Genomic DNA, 21693 nt, shown 5'->3' with positions numbered 1-21693 from the left:
CCAGAGCCTTCGCCGGGGAAGCGCAGCCCGGCTCCCGTGCTCCCGCTGCCGCCGAGGCTGCTCGGCTGGTGCAGCTGAGCGAGCCCGCGCGGGCGCCACCGCCGCCTCCGCCGCTGTCCACCGCGCGCAGCCAGCGCGGCGGGGCTTGCAGGAGGCCTCCGGGAGGGGCGGGCGCGCGAGCGGAGCACGAGGAGGCGGAGGCGGGGGAGAAGTGATGCTGGCGCCGGGGATCCGGGCAGCGGCAGCGGAGAATAAGCATCTTCGGGACCCCGGCTGCAGCGTCCCTCTGGCCCGCGGGCCAGCTGAACGGCCAGAGACCGTGCCTCTCGCAGGTAAGGTGCGGCTCTTTAGATGGCTTTGTGATCTCAGGGTGCTAACGAGGCGCTTAGCGGCCAGGGTATCCGGACAAGGATGTTTGGGACCTGGACGGCGAGTCCTTTGCCTGGCCAGACTGCTGCTCGTGCCGGTGCGGCTTCAGCTCCTGCCTTCTGGCTTAGGCAGTGACAGACTTTGACAGCGCGTGGATGGCATTGTGTGTGAGAGAGTGTGGGTATGTGTGTGTGTGTGTGTGTGTGTGTGTGCGCGCGCGCGCACACGCACGAGGTTTGGGGCACTTTGCAAGGAGGAGTAGGTCCCCTTTATGTGGACCTGTGCCCTTCAAGGGATCCCGGCTGGGATGGAGTGAACAGTATGCTTTTAGCTTGGAAGGAGGGAGAACTCGGAACACTGGAAAGTCTCCAGTGGTTCAGAAGGAACCCGGCAAATTGAACTTTATTGCCTTAATGAAAAGGAGCCTTTGGGTCTGGCGCGTCAGGGGAGAAGCGCATTCACCAAGGCTCCCCGGAGTCTCAATTTACGCCAGGGACTTTGGAGCAGCGAGTACTGCTTGGTCCTCCTTACTGAAGAGGAGCAAAGAGAAGTTATGCGGGGAGAAGGCCAGAGGCTAGGCTTTGGTACTGACCACTTTTAGGTTGCAGAAGCCCGGCATGGGAGACTTTGTACACTCGCATTCAGCTCCCAAGGATTGGCGCCTTTGGACTCAGGTGGGAGGCGACTGCACCGCAGGGCAGAGGTGGAGTGGAATTAGTGTGGCTGTTGGAGGAACGTCCTGGAGGAGTTACTTCCTCCTGGCCCCCTTGACAGGTGTGCCGTCCCGACTTGGGACTTAGTGTGTCCTGGGACAGATGCTGGGCGAACTGTTAAACTCCCGAATACTTCACATCTGCTGGGATCTGGGCCCCCAGACTCTGGAGCACCCAAACTAACAAAGCTAACAAGGTTTCTGTACCCAGCCTCTTTCAGGGCGTATGCTGATTTTGTTTTTGTTTTACTCACATGTTCCGTATCGTAAAACCATCGCGAGTACCATGTACACTGCAACCTTTTCCGCAGAAGATGAATTTTATGCGCCGCACAACTGTGTATTGCTCTCGGCTGAGTCCGGATCTCCGTATCTCACTGCAGTGGTTACCCCATCCCTGTTTAGGATGCAAAAACTTAGAGTTAGCGACTGTTTTCTCTGGGATCCGTTGCCTCCATAGCAATCTCTCCCTTTGAAACTTGGTGAAATATTTCAGCACTCAGGCACTTTGCCTACCCTGTCTCGGACGGGAAAGACTCTGTGACAAGAGATGGGATTGCAGGGAGCTGTCAGGGTGGGGAGGGCAGCTCCCCTGGCTGGCAGTGTTGGGAAAACCAAAATTGGCTCAACACATTGGAACTGGATCTTGAACTGGCTACAGCGCTTTCTCTGTTTGATGCTGTGTTATCTTTTAAATCAGAGGAATCAAGCACAGAACAAACCCAACCACCACCACCACCACCACCACCACCACCACCACCACCACCAAAAATGCCCAAACTTAAGACGTTCGGGTTCATTCCTGGTTTGGTACCAGTAAAAATGAAAGTAAGGCGTCCCATGAGAATATAATAGGCAGCAAGGAGAGCACTGTTTAAAACCTCAGGCTTTTGCCTCTAGGTGTTTTTGTAGTTTGCAGAGTAAAGATTCTGTTTCTCCTCAGTTTAGTAACTGAGTTATTCTAAAAGCAATGAGCAATTTATAGTGAAGTTGCGGTGGTGTTAATTTTGTATCTGAGGGTAATTGCTTCAGTAGAAATTGCTACTGAGTATTCGTATTTAATACTTATGACTTCTGGCTCCAAAATCTGTTTTTCTGATATATTTAAAGTATACATTGTTTGATTTCCGATCAAGATTCGCCTGCCTCCAGGTGATTTTTTTTAAAATCATAGCAACTTTTAAGTTGCTGTAATATTCGGGATTTTGTGACTATTGTTAATATACTAAATGGTTGATTTTTTGGAAACCTGTGGACTAGCAAAAATATTTGTGTTCACTTTGACTTGGTATGAAGGTACTAAGATTAAAATGAGTTACACATTATTAATAAACAACCCCAAATGAAGTTAAACTCAGAGGAAATAAGTAATAGCAGCTAATATTAAAAATCGAACTTCTTAGGAGAATATTGACAAATTGGCCAATAAAATGCCTTTCATGTAGCTATCAAGTAATTTCTAAGTAGACTGCATTATATATTAGGGTAAGCTACAAGCCTTAAAATAGAATAATGTGCTCATTTTATGGTGGCCCTTTTAAGGAGAGGCTTATACTTTGGGAAAGGAATCTTTTCAGATAAATATACCTTATGAACAATTAGAATAAATATATTAAAGTTTATATAAAGATGTGCACACCCATAAATCAGGATTAAAAAATAGAAGGACGTTTATGTGTAAGCTTAGTGAAGCTGCCTGTAAAAGTCAGGAGGGGAGGCCAGTATTGGTTTGTGGGTGGTAATGGGTACAGTAGCCACTTAGTGTTTAATCCTGTTTGCAAGCTACTCTGTCCTTGTCTCTCCCCATTCATACATGTATATGCCACACACACACACACACACACACACACACACACACACACACACACAGAACATTTGAAGTATGATAGCCATGCATTTGAAACAATTTAACAATTCCATTTTGCAGGAGAAATAATATTCATTTGTCAACATTGTCAACCCTTTTGGTAATCTGTTATTGATTATGATGCTTAGTAAGGTAAATTTTAGCAAATTGTACTTTGCTCCTAATGTGTGGGTAAAAGGCCCTGTAGGTGTTAGGACTGTATCACAGAATAACAACAGAGACAACCACCATTGTGTGCTATTTAGATAAGCAGACCGCAGAAAAACAATAAAACTAGTATACAGATCTTCTACCGACATGTATTTTCTACACCCTTACTTCAGGGTTCAGATTTTCCATTTCATTCTCTATTCAGCTAATTCACGTTAATTTGTATATCCCCGTCAAGTACTTTAATTGATGTTGAAACTATCAAGCAGTCACAAAGGTGGCCCCATGCCTGCTGGTTTTGCATCTCTGGATGAGGCCCACAAGAACACCTGCTGGACGTGAGTGTTAAGGTAATGGTTGTTGCATCAGAGACAACCAACCAAGGAGATGACAAGATGCCTAGCCTTTAAAATGTTTAACATTCAGTCAGATGTGGTGGCACCCACTTGTAATCCTAGCCTTCCTTTAGTAAGCTGAGGCACGGGGAGGGATTGTGAATTTGAAGCCATCCTTAGCTACCTAGTGAGACCGTGTCTCAAAAAATTGTAACTCAACCCAGAATACTTTTCAGAGGAACTAAGGAATGAAATATTTGACCTTCAGCATAATTAATCTAAATCAATAGTTTAAGAAGACGTTTATGACTATCTAAATTCAACTTATATATAAAACATTATCCAAAGGAATATAGCTAGTCAGTGGTGGCTAAGGATGGATTCAAAGGCATAATTTTAATGAAAGAGTTTCTACTTCTTCTATATTGAAAGTGTCAAATCCATGGCATTTGTAAAGGCCTATCACAAGCCCTGGATTTTGGACTCAATGTTGCCATTAAGATTATCATCAGTAAAAGACTTATGATCCAAGTCTCTGGTAAGAAATGCCACGCTTCCAAGAAAGCCTGCCTTTAGTTAAAAATCAAGTTGGTTATCCAGACAGTTCAGCTACAAATAAAACTTGTCAAAAATTGTGCCTTTATTCCATTTCTGAGAGAGAGAGAGAGAGAGAGAGAGAGAGAGAGAGAGAGAGAGAGAGAGAGAGAGGAGAGAGAGAGGAGTGGGAGAAAGAGAGAGAGAGAGACTGTAATTATAATTCCAATTTTATTTTCTGTGTTTCCTTCTGTTCCATCCTTTCTTTCTCTGAAAGGATAATTAACACTTACCCCCATGTGAACAGTGGCCCCAGCTTAATTTTTCAGAAACTACCTTTAAACAATATATTCATATTAGAGAAAAGTGACGTTTGTTCTCTCAAGAAGCCGTGCTGCATAGTAAGTGACTGCCAGTTTGCTCTTCAGCCTTAGTGTGATGGAGAACTTGTATGTGATGTGTAGTTAGTGCTAAAAGTCATTTCTCATTGTTTTTTGTCATCCAGGAAAACATTCAAAAGTTTAGTGATCTGGTCTAGGTGTACGAGATGTGGAAAGAAAGCCTTCTGATATTATCATCTCAGCATTTTGTTCTCCAGAGCCATAAAATATATATCACCCACTTAGTATTTCATCCCTTTTATGGTATGTTGCCCTTCCTTCATCCCTAGCTAAAAATCTGAGAAAACTTGTGTTTTACCAAGAAAGTTAGCTGGTGAGTATATCTAGCACTTTCAAGCCGATGGGGAAGGTGTTTGATAAGAGCTAAACGGGAATCAAATGTTTTAACTTGGGAAGAGCACGGATGCTTAGCCCGAGCCTCCTCCATGAATAAGGATGAATATTACTCCAGGAATGTGGTGTCTGAAGTCAGTGAAGGTGGAGCTAGGTTTAGAAGCAGCGTTTGAAACAATCTATCACCATATACATTTACCCCAAGAGTTAACATTTTCTAAAATAGCCAGGAAAGAAGAAATGAGAGCATCTAATCATTTATACATATAGTATTTCAACATATGACCCAAATGTTACATTGTATTAATATTATAGTGGACTCAAGAAGCGATGAATTGTGGTGCATTTAAAGATGTAATGGAAAGTTTGTTGGGTTGTACATAAGTTTGCAATGAAATGTTTGTTTTTATGTCAGTTTTTGTATCTATAGAATATAGATTGTGGTTTCTAAAGCTATAATTATAGACTCATAGAATTTGCTCTACATGCTAGAATCTCTAAGTAGAAACGTCTCCATTTCCGGGGTCTGTGAAATTCAGCGACTAATAGATAAATTTCAGGAACTCTGAGAAATTCCCGAATTGTTGGGCAGTTTTTATTGTTTTTGTTCTTAAATGCTGTAGAATGAGGAAACTATGGCAGAGGAAACTTTAAAAGCTACTTTTCTGTTAGTTTTATAAAATGAGGACAGTTACAGCAACTCACCGCACACACCACAAAAGGAAGCTTCAGAACAGAGAGGGCTAGCATGAATGAGTGATGCAGGAATTTTAAAGAATTAGTGTTTGCTTTTTAGTTCTCATAAAGAAGAAAAAAGGAACTGGCTAAATTCCATCGTAAAACACCTGTGCGTAGTAAAAAAACACTGTCCTGAAGAACAGATTTCTAGCGGAAGAGATGGTTTGTAAATGCTACATGCTGCACTGTCGTCATTGGCTTATCTTGATTCTTTTGTGACCAGTGATTCCCTGACATATATAAATGACATCATGGTCGAGTCAGTTCCCCATGGAGCTAGACTTTCAGGCAAGTTTCCCTCTGTCCTAGCACTCAGTAAGGACAAATCCCAGAGACAGAGTTTCTTACTGTGCAATCAATTGTAGGTTTCGATGTCATTAGACAAGAAGGAACGTGCTAAATATATACAGGTGTCCCATGGGCTCATGCATGCTGTGTAAGGACTATACTGGGGAGGTCTTTATATCAGCATCTCTAGTAAGCTAGTATACATGCATTCTGGACCATCACTACTCAAGCTCATGTCTGTACAATAGTACATCCAAATGACTTGTATTTCAATATTTGCAGACATACACGGATCAAATATGAGTAATGCATGTTCGTTTCTTTGGATGAACACAGCTATATAATTGCAAAGCAGACAGATGCTACATTGTAAAATAAACAGCAGCTAACAAACAATGGACTTCATCTCTAAAACTATTTTGGTATCTATTTTGGCCTAATTTCCTAATGATAATCTTTTAGTTTCTAAGCTTGCTGACTATACTATAAAATAGGCCAATCCCGAAGTTACTTGGTGGACTAAAAATAGTCATTTCCCTTTGATATAATGTTGATTTTTCTTTTTGATACACGTCTTCCCTCATGACCTCTCCTCCTCTCCACTCTCCTCTTCTCTCCTCTCCTCTGCTCCCCTCCCCTCTGCTCTTCTCTCCTTCCCTCCCCTCTCCTCTCCCCTCCTTTTCTTCGTTCTTCTCCTCTTCCTTCCCCTCCCCTTTCCTTTTTCTTCCCCCTTCTCTGTCTCTATCTCCCTCATATACATACAAAGAGATATACATATTTATATTCCAACTCTTTATACTCTTTATATGTTAAATGTTGCAGTTATTAAGTACTATGAAATTTTCATTTATTTATTTATTAAAGATTTCTGTCTCTTCCCCACCGCTGCCTCCCCTTTCCCTCCCCCTCCCCCAGACAAGTCCCCCTCCCTCGTAAGCCCAAAGAGCAATCAGGATTCCCTGCCCTGTGGGAAGTCCAAGGACCACCCACCTCCATCCAGGTCTAGTAAGGTGAGCATCCAAACTGCCTAGGCTCCCACAAAACCAATAGGTGCAGTAGGATCAAAAACCCATTGCCATTGTTCTTGGGGTCTCAGTAGTCCTCATTGTCCGCTATATTCAGCGAGACCGGTTTTAACCCAGGCTTTTTCAGACCCAGGCCAGCTGGCCTTGGTGAGTTGCCAATAGAACATCCCCATTGTCTCAGTGTGTGGGTGTACCCCTCGCGGTCCTGAGTTCCTTGCTCGTGCTCTCTCTCCTTGTGCTCCTGATTTGGACCTTGAGATTTCAGTCCGGTGCTCCAGTGTGGGTCTCTGTCTCTGTCTCCTTTCATCGCCTGATGAAGGTTAATATTCAGGAGGATGCCTATATGTTTTTCTTTGGGTTCTCCTTCTTATTTAGCTTCTCTAAGAACCCAAATTATAGGCTCAATGTCCTTTATTTATGGCTAGAAACCAAATATGAGTGAGTACATCCCATGTTCCTCTTTTTGGGTCTGGCTTACCTCACTCAGGATAGTGTTTTCTATTTCCATCCATTTGCCTGCAAACTTCAAGAAGTCCTTGTTTTTTACTGCTGAGTAGTACTCTAATATGTATATATTCCATACTTTCTTCATCCATTCTTCATTTAAAGGGCATCTAGGTTGTTTCCAGGTTCTGGCTATTGAAATTTTCTTTTTTATATGTCAGATGAAACCAATACCAGAGGATATTAAAATTGAAAACTTTCATTAAGAATTTTTCAATACATGTAAATAAACATGTAGGTTCCTATGTGCCCGTGTGCTCAAGTGGAATTATACAGAGACATCACATTAATTACAAAGAGGCCATCCGGAAATTTACAGAGATCCCCCTCCGTGGACTGAAAGGTAATTGAAGAATGAGATTTATGTTTGTTTTTTATGCAGGAACGTTGGATGTAATTAGGCACAGTGCGTATCATGATTATACAAAAACTTTAAAACATTACAAAGGCAAGAGTGGACAGAAACTGTTTTCATGATTTGCAAATGTACAAACCCGGGAAGCATTTAAGTAATAATTTAGTAATAGAAACAAAGTTAAATTTCTGATGAGACATTTCTAAAGCTCTTACTGAAATACTTAAGTTTTTAGTGAATGTTGGTTTACTTACAAAGTTTGATCAAGATGCCAAGGAAGAGGTAGAACACAGGGACTCTAGGACTTCTGATAAGGCTGTTCGTTGACATTTAAACATTTCTTTAGTTGTGTCCAACAGAAGTCACTCACAAATAACTTAAGGAATGGGAAGCACAAGAAAAACATTTAATGTCTAGCATAGAGAATCAAAAGCAATGGAGAGAAGCAGAATGGTTGCAGAACTCCTAGGAGAAACTGATGAGATCCTTTCCAGGTCCAGTCACCAATGGAGGAACCATTATCAAGTCTTTTCAGTTTTTCTTTGCTTCCAGCCCACATTCCTTGAATGGGGAATGGACATGGACCACTTCAGGATGCATTCCCATGCCCTAGTCGAGGTACAACTTGAGTTTTAGCCTTTCAAAACCACATTTATTAGAAACCAGAGAACTGTTCATCTTCAGAAGGGAAAGTAGATACTGGGCAGGTCAAAACTTCATACATCCACTGTGTATATGAACAAAACTCCCTTTGTTTCAGTACCAGAACTTTATTAACATGCATTATACTTGGATTAACCAGAGATAAACACAATGTCATTAATGTAATCTTTGAGAAATGTAGACATAGAAATGATCTGTTACCCAGTAAAGAGGGAATGGGTGAAGTGTGCTTCTCAACAATTAGGTCTTAGTTTTAGCTTGGATCTGTTGCATTATTTGGAAAGATTAGCAATTACATTAGACCTTTCTCATGAAATAAAAAGATACAAAATGTGTTATGAAGGACGACCATAAATTCATTATGTATATATGTAAGCTTAGATAAAATTCTAGCATTTATTATTTTGGATAGGATAATTGTATGTATTGTAGTTTTAAGTATAACAAATGGTGTAGTTAGGAATTGGCATGTCATTATCTTCAACTTTTTCATAACTATTGATAATAAATCATAACTCTTAAAGAAAATAAAACAGTGGCCAGGATATATGTGTGGTAAAGCACTTGCTTACAAGGTTCAGTGCCCTAGAGTCATCCTGATCTAAGCAGAGAGCAAATTAATTTTTCTTCAGCCTTTGTGTTCTCTCCACGTCCTCAGATGATTGGATGATGTCTACTCTTAATGGTGAGGAGGTCTTTACTCTGGCTTTCTAACCAGTTCCTATCCCCTCCACCCTCCAAAATGCCTGCCAATGGTACTTGCGTCAGCCTCCTTAGCATCTCCAACCCAAGCCAGATGCTGGCCTGTGAATTAAGTATGGTACCTCTTCACAGATTGCCAATACTTATATAGAAACTTTTTCGTTTTACTTTTTCTCTAGTTTTTATACTGATGTTTGCTTATCTCATAATTGCTTTTTACTTTTTACTTTTTAAACTTAACATTTGAGAGAACTGACAAAGTTTGAATGAAAAGAGCCTCCTTCAAACTCTGTGACATTACATTTGTTGAAAGTACTATACTGTTTTTCCATACGAGATAAGCAAACAAATAAATAAATGTTTATAATGAGATAAATAAGCAAATAAATAATGAAGCAAATATCTTGCTGATGAAGAGTTATATGGACATGTATTTGATCCTTTGGTCAGCATAACCAAGGCCTAGACTTATGCAAGAGGTGTGGGAGCTAGGAAAGGAATTGCTGCTTTGAAATGTGGTTTTGAAATATGGGTGCATGTGTTCGCTTTCATACTTGATCATGCGCCTTCCCTTACGGTTGAGTGGGCCGTTAATGCTGCTGGATAGGACTGGATCAGAGACCTGGCTTGTGAGGTTTCCTCCACACATCTCTCCGTCCACACTTGCAGTTACCATCAGCATGCTGTAAGTGCGTGCAAATGATTGTTCACCGATCTTACTTGATGATCCCCTGGGATCTGTGACGTCATCTTGACCATCGGATAGCACTAAGCCATTGAAGTTTTGTCCATTTTCCTAATTTTGGATGTTCTCCTTTCTCATCTTGTAATTAACTGGACTAAATAAATTATATGAACAATGTGATGACTATTCACCTGCTAAATGACAATATAAAAAATAATCATGTCTCATGTTGGCAGGGATAAATGGGCCTTGTGCTTTCAGTTCATTGCAATTAAAACTGGCACAGTCCTTTTGGAGAGCAATTTGGCATTATATGGGGGAAAACCCATGAAATATTCATACTATCTAATCTATTAATATTCCTTCTGGGGTTCTGTCCTAAGGAGATGATCCAAAGTGTGGAAATGGTCACATTGTTGGAGACATTAGTGGATTCAACATGTAAAACAAAAAAGAAAAATTAGGTAATCAAATGGCCAGCAGTGTACTTCTTTACAGACGTCAGCGGCAGGTTGTACAACCATGACAAGGAAACGTGAGGATTATAGTAAGGTGAAATGGATGTAGTGTGGTGTTTCTTATAGCGCACAATTACATGCTAATACAGTAAAATCTGGTAAAGCCTATATAATAAAGTGGGTTTTGAATGTGTTGTAAAATACCCACCCTCTCCTTTTCTTTCTCTGATTTTAGGATGTATTATGGCCTTTTGTGAAAAATTTTAAAAAATCTCAGACATACGCTTTTTTTCTTCTTCTTCTTCAGTGTGCTAGCACTGGATGTCAGTCATTGCTCTGGGCAGTTGTCGCCCTTTTCTTGATTCAGTGATCTGGATAATTTTTATATCCTAGTTCTGTAAAGCAGAGGCCATTCCCATGTTCGCACTGCAACAGTCTTCCCTCAGAAGGAACTTCTTCCCCATGTCAGCATGCGTCTAATCACCACTCTCCCTTTCAGCCCCTTTCTACGCATGGTTCTCATAAGAGAAGAAGTTCAAATGCTGAGCGGCCCTGAACTGCCTTCCTGTCCACTGTTCAAATTGACCTTCCAGTCTCCCCCTCTCCACTAAGCTCTCCCATGAGGCGTTTTTGACTTCCTCAATACCACTGGGCATAATGATCTATTTTTTAATTTTTAAAAAGATGTGTGTCTCTTTAAATTAGTGTTCTTAAAAAAACAACTAATTAAAATAAGTAACAAGATGCGAAAATATCGTATTGATATTTAGTGATATTGCCTCTGGCAGTGAGATATCATTTAAAACAGGAAAATAATTAAAATGTAGTGATAAAATATCCATTTTATGAGTTCATTTCTTACCTTGATGGAAAAACAGGAAGGAAGTGTATGAAGTGTGTATGTTCCTCACTAAGTGTGTTAAGAAAATGCGCTCATACTGGTTCTTTATTGGAGATTATTTCATATCACAGTCTTCCTTGTCATTTCTGCTTGTCAATTATCATATCAATTCAATGTGCTAAGTTTGAAGTTTATTTCCAAGAGGCTGCGGAGAGTATATGAGTGCCACGTTGGCTGTGAAGTACTACATTGTAGTTGGAGGTACTTACCTTTCTTGTCAAATAAGCTAATTCTTAATTTCTCCATTCCGAAGATGTTGCTTTCAAAGGCAGATATGAGGATGAGAAGAGATCCTTGAGAAGTCACGGTGGAGGATGTTGTGGGGCTGGCCACAGGTCTAGCTGAGATAGATACCCCTTCATTGCATGGCTTTCTGTGACTGTATCGGAGGACACACTTGTTTGAGCTAAAACCTCTTTCCCAAAGACCACCCTCCTCCATCCAGGTCTAGTAAGGTGAGCAACCAAACTGCCTAGGCTCCCACAAAGCCAATACGTGCAGTAGGGTCAAAAACCCATTGCCATTGTTCTTGAGGTCTCAGTAGTCCTCATTGTCCGCTATGTTCCTCTTTGGGCTGATGAGGGAGGAGGACTTGATTGGGGGAGGGGGAGGGAAAGGGGAGGCGGCGGTGGGGAAGAGACAGAAATCTTTAAAAAATAAATTAATTAATTAAAAAAATAAATAAAACCTCTTTCCCCCCCTACTGCAGCTTCCAGGGATAGCACTGGCGTGCCTCTCTTCTTCATGTTTAAACTCCCACACTTCCCTGTATAATTCCAGATCTCCCTGCAACCGCTTGATGGTGAAATGGTTGTGTACTTTTAACAGCTTTTAAAAAAATACAGAAGCATTTTTATTTGTGTTTTAGTGTTTAGTCCATTATTATGAGTAAGTATAACGTAACAAAATTTGAAAATTAAGTAAAATAACGCTTTAGTAAATGGAAAAATTATTCTTGTCTTATTAAGCATTTTATTGAGAATAATGAAAGCTGGTAATTTTAGAATTGTATTATGTTTTAGATACAGAATTGCTAATCAGTTTACAGCCATTATATGATTTAATATTTAGGAAAACATAGGAAATAGATGATATTATTATCTCCATTTTTATGGATATTGAAACTGAGAACAAGAGATAAATTATATAAACATTTTTTAGGATGGAACCACGAATTTAAAACCAGAACTTTAAACAAAAAAGTCTTACTTCTTTGTCTTATATGTTCAGATACAGTAATTAATCTTCATTTTCTATTCATTTTTCTGCAAACATAGTCAAGGAAACAAAATATTAAATACTCAAAACTGCATGTTTACATATATAGACACTAAAAAAGTTTTACACTGACAGACTTAGAGACATTTAATCAGTAATGAGACAACCCGATAGTCCTCAGTTGTTGGAAGAAATTTCTGTCTGCATTACTTATATGTTCTAACAAGTACCTTCTGTCATATACGGTACTATTTTGCTACTTCGCATTGGAGGTCAAATTACGATATGCAAAGTAAATTATTTTTTTGAGAGGTCTTATGTTCTTAGTTTCCAAAACGCTTATTCACTTTTGCCTGTCTTAAAATAATTAAACTGCATTTTGCATTAATATTAATTCTGTAAACGACTAGAATTTGTTTAGTGCCTTCTGTATACCAAGTATAGATTTGGACTATAGCAATGAGAAAAACAAGACCTCCACATTCTTGGAACCCACGTTCGAAACTCTTCATTTGATTGGGTTTTGAATTGGAACGTGGCTGACCTTCCTGGTGTAATCTATGATAGACCACTTAGGCAGAAGGGCAGAGTCTTGCTGGGATGTAGGATAGTTGGGAGTCCTGGACAAGAAGCTTTGAGTTGTGTCCAGCATGTCGAGATAGATCTCCCTTTTACTCGACTTTGTAAAGAATAGAAATGGCAGGCACCAAGGTATTATCTGAATCAGTTTTATGTGTTTGTCATGTTTGTACACTTTATTTTTCTTGATGCTACTTATTAGTATTTAAGACATTGAATGATTTTACTATTAAAAATTAAATAGACTAATTAGCATTTTCATTTTTTCTCTTCCATAGATTTAACTCCTATTATACTATTTTTTCATTTTATATGCCTTCTCTTCCACTTTAGATTATTGTTCATTGACCTGAAAATATTCTGTAGTTATGTGAAGAATTTTACTGTAAGCATGGTCTTTTAATCTTTTGTAATCACTACAGAATACATGTTACAGAAAAATATAATTCAGAATGACTTAGAAAATGTAACTATCAGGCAGTCTCTGATATTATTTGAAGCAAGCCAGGATCTAAGGTCCAGTTAATAAACCCGTGTCTGTCTGTCTGTTTGTCTATCTGTCTAGATCTATCCCTAATGATAAGGGATTCTTTTACTGTGAATCATTGTGCTCTGTTTATTTATACTTGACATAAACCTCAGATAGTGTAATATCTATATTATATAGAAAGTGCTCATCAATAGAAGAGTAAAGCAAAGGTCGGGAATGTTCGCAGCATTTGACTCAAGTGCAGCCATGTATATTCTACACATTAATCTCCTGCAGCTTTCTGGGAATTTTTAAATATTTTTAAAATGGGAACTAAAAGTAGACCTAGTAGAATTGAAATTATCATATATAAAGTATCATGCTACTACTGTAAAATAATGATATTTTTATTGAAATAAAAAATGTGAACATTTACATGATGGCCACATAGCATTTTTGAAAAATAATCATGTTGAAATTATGAATGAAAAATGCAATCATTTAGACTAAGATACATCATGAATTTAATATCACATTACACAACAGGGAAGAAATTTGGTGAGCTGAAAGTGAGGGCAGATGAAATGTTGATAATAGCATAAAAATGGGAAGAGCTGATGGGAGGGCATCATGCATTTGATTAGAGGTGTAGGGCATAATAAAGAGCATAAGCCATATTTGATACGAAAATGTCTGAAAGTTTTCTAGAACCATTGAAAAAGTTCAATGTAATGATCCAAGGAATCATAGTTAGGTTTAATAAAAGAAGAAAACAATGGAGAAAGTGGAGCACACTTAGGCAGAGAAATAAAAGAGAAAAGGGTGCACATAACCTTCAGTAGATATTTTTCATATTTTTCTATTTATTTTTGAGATTATAATTCCATAATTTCCATCCTCTTCCTACCGTCCAATCCTTCTCATATATTTCTCCTTGTTCTTTTTCAAATTCATGTCTCTTTTTCATGAAATGTTGTTGCATGCATGTATGAGTGTGTATATACCTAACACTGAATACCTAACAACAGCCTGCTCTCTCTGTATAATGTTATTGTATGCAAGTTTTCAGGCAGACCATTTATTATTGGATAACCAATCGGTGTGCTCTCCACTTAGGAGGACGATTCCTCCTGCTCACAACACTTCTTTGTTGCCTGCAGTTCTTTGCCTAGAGTTGAGGCCTGGCGGTCTTCTCTCCTTCCTCTTTGGCATGTCAGCTGCTGTTGTCCTTGGTCACCTCATGTTTAGGCAGTCATGTTGGGGAGACTTTATCAATATCAAAAATGCTGATGGAAGTCTGGATACAATACAATGTACTCAGTATACCAAATGAAAATGACAATGAATCATACATTTATAGTCAGCGAAAATGTCCTTAAAGCAAACTGCGGGATATAATCAGTTTTAGAAAAAAAAAAGATATACAAAATCCTCCAGAGTTTGTCACTAGAAAAGTCCGTTAAAGGCATCTTCTATGTAAGGAGAATATTAACCCAGAGAATCAGGAAACGGTAAAGAGCAATGAGGGTGATACATGTGTAAATAAATCTAAATGAACTTTGACCTCATAAAATAATGCTGAAATTGAGTAAATTGAATGGAGGAATGTATAGACAAAAAAAAAAAAGATACAGCGGAATGCTAAATGAAGTGAAATTGGGTCTTTAGAATTATCTAAAGAGGGTCATCGGACTTTGACAAGTAGGAATGCATGGTGTAAGAGCAGAAAACTATAATAATAGTGATAGAATTGAAATGCTGATTAAAAATAACACTTGGATGTAAGATTGTGCAGTCACAGCCAAATATCCTGTTAGTGACATAAATTAAAAACTGATAAATATACGTGTTTAGTGACAACGACTGTCAGACTGTTTTGAAAATGCAGCCATGCCCTAGTTTCAAAGGATTATGTAAATATTAGGATGTGCAGAGTTTGAAAGAAAAAACACAGGAGATGGTATGCTTATTCCCAGTAGGTAGTGACAGAGTTCAGGCCCATATGACAGTCCTCTCTTGTCAGCTTCAGTTCCCTGTTCTCATGGAAGGTCCATGCTGCGTTCCATAGTAACTATAGTTATCTGTATTCCCACCAATGGTGCGGATACCTTTTGCTCCAGACTTTATTATTTTCAGATTTTTAAAAATGTAATAGTTGTTAAGGGATAAGATGCAACGTCAGTGCGGTTTTGATTAGCAGTTCCTTGATGTCTCGATTTGATTCAATACATTTGTGGGTGTTTATATTGCTCCACTTGAGAAGCGTATGTTCATTTTTGGTAGTTTTAAAACTGAATTACTTGTTCTTTGCTGTTTATTTTATTTTTTTTGGTATGCTTATAATAGAAATAGACTTGCCTTACCTTCCTCCTTCCATTTCCTATCTCCAGCCCCTACCAGGAATCTTCCTTCTAACTTCTCCTATGTGCTCTCCCAATCTCAAGTTGATAGCCTCTTTTCTTTGAGTATATCTATATATATCTTTATATACATATATTATTTATATGCATATATAACTTACATATGTTACACATATTCATATGCATATATAAATGTGCATGTATGTATTTTTGTGTGTGTGAGTACAAATATATAAAAATATAACCTACTGAGTTATATCATCTCAGGAACGGGCTAATTGTCCTTCTTCCAGTAGTTATTAGTTGCTTTTAGTTCTTTGTCTAGAGGTGGAATTGTACAAAGTTGCCCCCGTTCCCCATCAATATTTGCATTAACAGTCCCACCATTCCAGCGCTGTTTATCCAGATGTTTCTAGGGGAGATTGTTTAGCTACAGACTTCCTAGCGTTCTTGCTGTTAGAGCCTTTCAGCCAGCCCCTCTTCCGTGATGTTCTTTTAGCCGTAGATGCAGGAGCAGTGCTATTGATGGATCCATTAGATCTTTGTTATTTTTAAAAAGAAGGTTGTACTTCTGTATTTAGTAATGTGTGTGTATGTGTACACATGAACAATTAATGAAAAAATAGATTATGAATTTGTAAAAAATAGTTGGGTGGTGTGTATCGGAGAGCTTGGGAGAGAAGGGGAGAAATGTGGGTTACTACACCAAAACAAAACTCCAGCGTGGAACTATCCTTTAATCATTTGATGTTTCATGAATGTTCAGATAAAAAATTATGAGTATCAGATCTACATAGAAACCATCCAGCTATCAAAATTATAAAAATAACATGGATCCCCAAGAAGTGTGTTGGAGGTAGGCTCCTTGGTTGTTCCCGGCTGCTTGGCTGCTCACAAAATAATCACACAGTGTAATTAAAACACTGCTTGGTCCATTAGCTCTAGCTCCTTATTGGCTAACTCATCTATTAATTTAACCCATTTCTATTAATCTTTACATCGCCATGAGGCTGTGGCTTACCAGGTAAAATTCTTAGCGACTGTCTCCAGCGGCTCCATGGCTTCTCCCTCTCCACCTTCCTTCTCCCAGCATTCCGTTCAGTTTTTCCCGCCTACCTAAGTTCTGCCCTATCAACAGGCCAAGGCAGTTTCTTTATTCATTAATGGTAACCACATCAAAAGTGCTGCTCTGTTTGCCCAGAATGATATTAGAAAATAATTTTAGACAACCTGATTTTATACAACTTCATAATAGTCTGAGGTAAGGTTACATTGCTACAATAATCAATAAATAATCATTTCTACAATAATCAATAAATGTTAATAAAAGAGGAAAAAAGTGGACTGGAGATATTGCTTAATAATAAAGTAATTGCTTTGTGTGCATGAAGCCTTCAGTTTAATTCCTAGCCCCACATATATTCTTTTTCAAGTACCTCATGTATTGATTTCAATCATTACTGCTATAAACACTTGGGAGCTTTTCCTGCATCAGTGTAATATGTTCTGAGATTGTCATTCCTCTGATCATATTTTCTATCGGGTTATGTCTTGCAATGTGTTTGAGAATTAAATGTTTAAATTTATTGTCATTAAAATTGGAAATGTGAGTAAAAGCTCATACAGATTCATGTATCAGTTTATATATTTGTATATTTGTTATTCATTTTACATATTACCTATTTATCAATCTTTTGTTATCTGTACAGGTTTTTTGTTATTCAGTGAACTGTTTCTTCATTTTGTTGTTTGCTTATTGCCATAGTCTGTGTATTACTCCCCAGTTGTTATTATCCATATAGATTTCTCCTAGACAGTGGACCGTCTGTTCACTTTGTCATCTGTTTTTCTGTGAAGAAGCTTTTCTGAAATTTTTATAATTGGTCCTTTGTGTCTTTCACATCTTATCTTCTGATCCCATCCAACTTCCGCCCTACCCCAAAGTAAATCAAAATAAAATTGAAGAGAAAAAGAGGGAAAGAAAGAAGAAGGAGAAAATCTCATCATGGAAGCTGCGTGTGACACTGTTGAGTCACACAGTAAATCCTTTTACCCATATATTTTTACATGTAGGTGTTTATAAAAATGAGTAATTGGTCGCCGCTGCACTCTTAACACTGGGCCCTCACTGAGAATTTTCCTGGGTATTCCGTTGCTGCCCTGTGACTTAGAGATCCTGCAGCCTTGGGTGCGTAGCACTGATCAGCCCTGCTACCCACACAGTGTGGGTGGGACCCAGCCCTGTACAGTTCACAGATGGGGTGGATGGATGAGATGGATGTTGGAGTGGACCAACACATAACTCTGGTTCTGGGACGAGGTAGTTGCAGTATTGGTCAACCCGTAGGAGCTTTTTTAGTAGAGGTTACCCCATTTGACAATTTTTGTTTTTATTTCCTAAGGTTTTGAAGTCATTATCAGAGGTCATTACCTAGGCTAGTATCTTGATGTGTTTTCCCTAGTAGCTTTGGGCTTTCTGGTTTTATATTAAAGTCTTCGATTTAATATATCTTCGATATAGAAGCTGGAATTTTGGGTTAAGAAGATGCCACAACAAAAATATCTCAGCATTTTCCCCTTTGATTGAAAATATTAAGGAATTAACCTGCTTCAAATATACTGGGAGGTGGGGAGTTGATTCATGAGAAAATTTTTATGGGGTTTTTACATAGTGATTTCTGGCCAGTGATACTCAATAAAAAATAATTATTACATTAATATTGGCCTGTTCATTTCATTTAAAGAAGGATGTAAAATATCTGGGTATGATACAGGAAGTATAAGGATGTATGGTGTGTACTCTTCGTCTTATATTTGCTCTTGACGTTCAACATTGGCCATTGGCCAGAATGTGTCGCTGTTTTAAGTCTTGTGTTTGCATCACATTTTTTTTTCTCAGCCCTTTGCAAAGCAGATGAAATGCATCAGGGGTTGCCGCCATATCTAATGAAATGCTCGAGGTAGAAGCACTTCACTTTTTTTTTTTTTTACTCCCAGAGTGGATGAATTGAAGTATATTCTAACTTTTTCTCTTCTCATCCAGGTGAGCCATAGCCAACGTCAGTAGCCTGTCTCACCCCACCCCAGCACATGCTGACTTTGATGCTTTCTTCATCTCATCTCAGTTTTCAGCTTTTGCATGGGCCAGGTGTACTTTCCCCACAGGATCTGAGACGTGCAGAATCCACAGTGGAATATTCATGGTGTCCGTAATTCTAAGATGATCGTATTGACTGGAGAAAGTGTGTGTCTTGTTGTGTATGTTTTAAAAAAAACTATTTTCAATTTTGTCACACTTTGAATTTGATCAGTAGAAATATTTCATTTTCATTGGCCACCATGGACTGAGTGTGAGTTGGTAAGAACAGGAGAAGAAGAGAAGAGCTCTAATCATTTCATCCAGAAGCATTGTGCTGGGAAGTAGATAGAGGAGCAAGAGACAAGAGATGGAGGCAGAGACTCAGAGAGAACTGTTAGTCGGGTGGTAAGGTCCGAAGTGTGTTGGGTAAGCCGCCAAATGGCACCAGAGAAAGAAGGGAGCTCAGAGTACCAGGAATAGCATATGTAGGCTCTAGTTAGCACCTGAAAAGAAACTCATAAGAAAAAAAATGAATAATACATCTTACTGAGTCTTTAAAGGGATAAATCTCTCCATCTCTTTAGTATGGCCAAGGTGACTCTGCTTCCGGAAGGTTGGTCCCTTGGCTAGGTGATTGACCTGTCAGCCTGGTATGCCAAATCTTCACCAAGGCCAGAGATTCCAGTCTCTTTAGCAAAAGAAACTTATTTTCCTTTAAAGGGTACTGCTTACTGTAATAGCGACAGGCATTTGATAGAACATGATAAATAATATATTGATATCAGGAGGTTGGACTGAAATGTGTCAGCTGCTCCCGCTTTGATAGAGTGGCCTATGGTGTGGTAGAATCCAGACAATAAGCTCAGTAACCTGAAATAGAGCTTAAAATGCAAATGGGAGAAAAAGGACATATCAAACATTAAGAAGAGATATGTAGAATGGGACTTGGGTGTCCTCAAGTGGCCTCTGCTGGTCTGCAGATATGAAGAAAGAAAAGCAACTTGCTCTGGCACACTGCACATACAGCACAGTCACATTGTTCCTAGAAGTGCTTTCAGGGAGCATATAAAAATACATGAATTTCTGCGGTTCCCTTGCAAGATGGCCTGGGAGCTGCTTGCAATCATAATAAAGAAGCTTAATTACAGGTTTTCAAAGGAAACTTTTATATTCTCCTTCAGTAGCTCCATTGCAACTTTTGGTGCATATGTATTTTCTATGTAAAATCCAGCATGTATATATTCTTTTCAAATTTTGTCTGCTCTATTTTCATTGTGCATATTGATGTGTTTCATAAAGACATCTTCATAGAAGTATATAATGTGCTCTAACCGTGTTAATGTCCCTTCCCCTTTCCATTATCCTCATCCATCTTCTCATGCAACCTCCCATCTACTTTCATGTCATATATATTTGACCTCAACTAAAAAAAATTCATGATTCACAGATAAGAAGTGGTTTGCAGTGTCTCAGATTCTGACTTAGTTGCTTTATATGATCATCTCCAGTTGCATACATTTTCCTGCTATACATTTGATAGAGGACCGTATCTAGAATACCTATGAAGTTAAAAGATTAACTACCAAGACAACAATGTAGGCTGTAAGTAGGCTAATGAAAAGAAGATAAAGGACAGATGTCCAATAAACATGAAAAAAAAAAGTCCAACATCTTTAGTCAGCGAATTATGTCAAGACAACATTCAGAATTCATCTCACCCTAGTTAGAATGGTTCATTAAGGAAACCAATCAGGGGGTTTTTGAGATGCCTTAATGGATAAAGATGCTGCCTACTTAGCCTAAAGATGGGATGGCTTGATTCTCAGAACCCACATGATGGGAGAGAACCAGCTTCCCTATGTTGACCTCTGACATCTCCATATGTGCCGTGGCTAAGTACCTCCTCCCCAAATAAATAATTTTTTTAAATTAAAGAAAACAAATCATTAAGAAAACAAATAATAAATAACATCAAGAACGATGGGGAAATGTGACACTTACCAACAGTTGGTAGGAATGTAAATTAGTCCAACTACAATGGTAAACAGCGTGTTTTCTAAACGAAAAATTGGCGACAACATGACAGCTGCACCACCTATGAGTCCACACCTAACAGAGTCTAAATCGAAATCCTGCCCTGCTATTCACTGTAGCCAAGTTACAGAATTAGCCTTAAGGTCCAAAGCAAGATGAATGGAAAAAGAAAATGTTTCATGATACAGACAACTGAGTTTTATTTTGCTTTTTAAGAAGAACGAAATCATGTTATTTGTTTGAAAATGCTAGGGAAGTAGAGAAAAGACCACTTCAGGGTGTAAACACAGGTGAAGGCTTTCTGAATAGAACCCTAATGACTTAGGAAATAACTAAGATGTTACCAATGGGATTGCAGGAAGTTGGAGAGCTTCTGCATAACAAAGAAAACAATCAAGAGAAGGGTCAGCGGAATAGAAGAAAGGCTTTCTTAATGTATACAGTTTAAAGTATCAGAAGTCAAATAATTAAAGGTAACTTTCATCAGAGACCTGACAAAAAGTGCTTCTCATGGTTTTTAAGGCCAAGATTGCTGTTGATTGTGCATAAAGGGAACGGCAGATTCTTTTCCTAAGTCATTTATAGAATTTGAGTCCTGAGAAAATTTATTTTCAAAATTTCTGTGTGCTAAGCTTTCACATATCAAATATATTCAATTCCAACATTAATAAGATCTAAAAGTCATTAATTAGGGACTGTGGTTAGTTCCTTTTTACATGGTGAAATACCTCAGAAAAGCAACTTTATCTTAGAGTTTTTGGGGTTCTAGTCTGCATGACTGGGAAGGCAGGGCAGAACTCATGAAGGCAAGAGGACACACTAGGACATGTCACATTTGGGCAGACCAGGAAGCAGAGGGTAGGGAATACAGGTGCTCACCTATTCCCATCTGATTCTGCCCGGGACTCCATCTGGGTAAATCTTTCCTCTTCAC

General features: G+C 38.9%; 1 protein-coding gene across 1 annotated transcript in view; it reads left to right on the top strand.

The window, feature by feature from the left end:
• The first annotated feature begins 216 nt into the window (after positions 1-216).
• B3galt1 (beta-1,3-galactosyltransferase 1) overlaps positions 217-21693 on the top strand; it is a 482035-nt gene continuing 460558 nt past the window's right edge. Inside the window, exon 1 of the mRNA XM_050123307.1 lies at positions 217-332. The gene's annotated coding sequence lies outside the window, so the exon portion shown is untranslated. The remainder of the gene's footprint in view (positions 333-21693) is intronic.

The sequence above is a fragment of the Alexandromys fortis genome, unplaced genomic scaffold (genome assembly GCF_014885135.2).
Source record: "Alexandromys fortis isolate MF-2015 unplaced genomic scaffold, M_Fortis_MF-2015_v1.1 scaffold_8_9099976_23576923, whole genome shotgun sequence".
Taxonomy (NCBI): Eukaryota; Metazoa; Chordata; class Mammalia; order Rodentia; family Cricetidae; genus Alexandromys; species Alexandromys fortis.
Note: the sequence above shows the minus strand (reverse complement) of the source record. Positions and strands in the feature narration are given on the sequence as shown.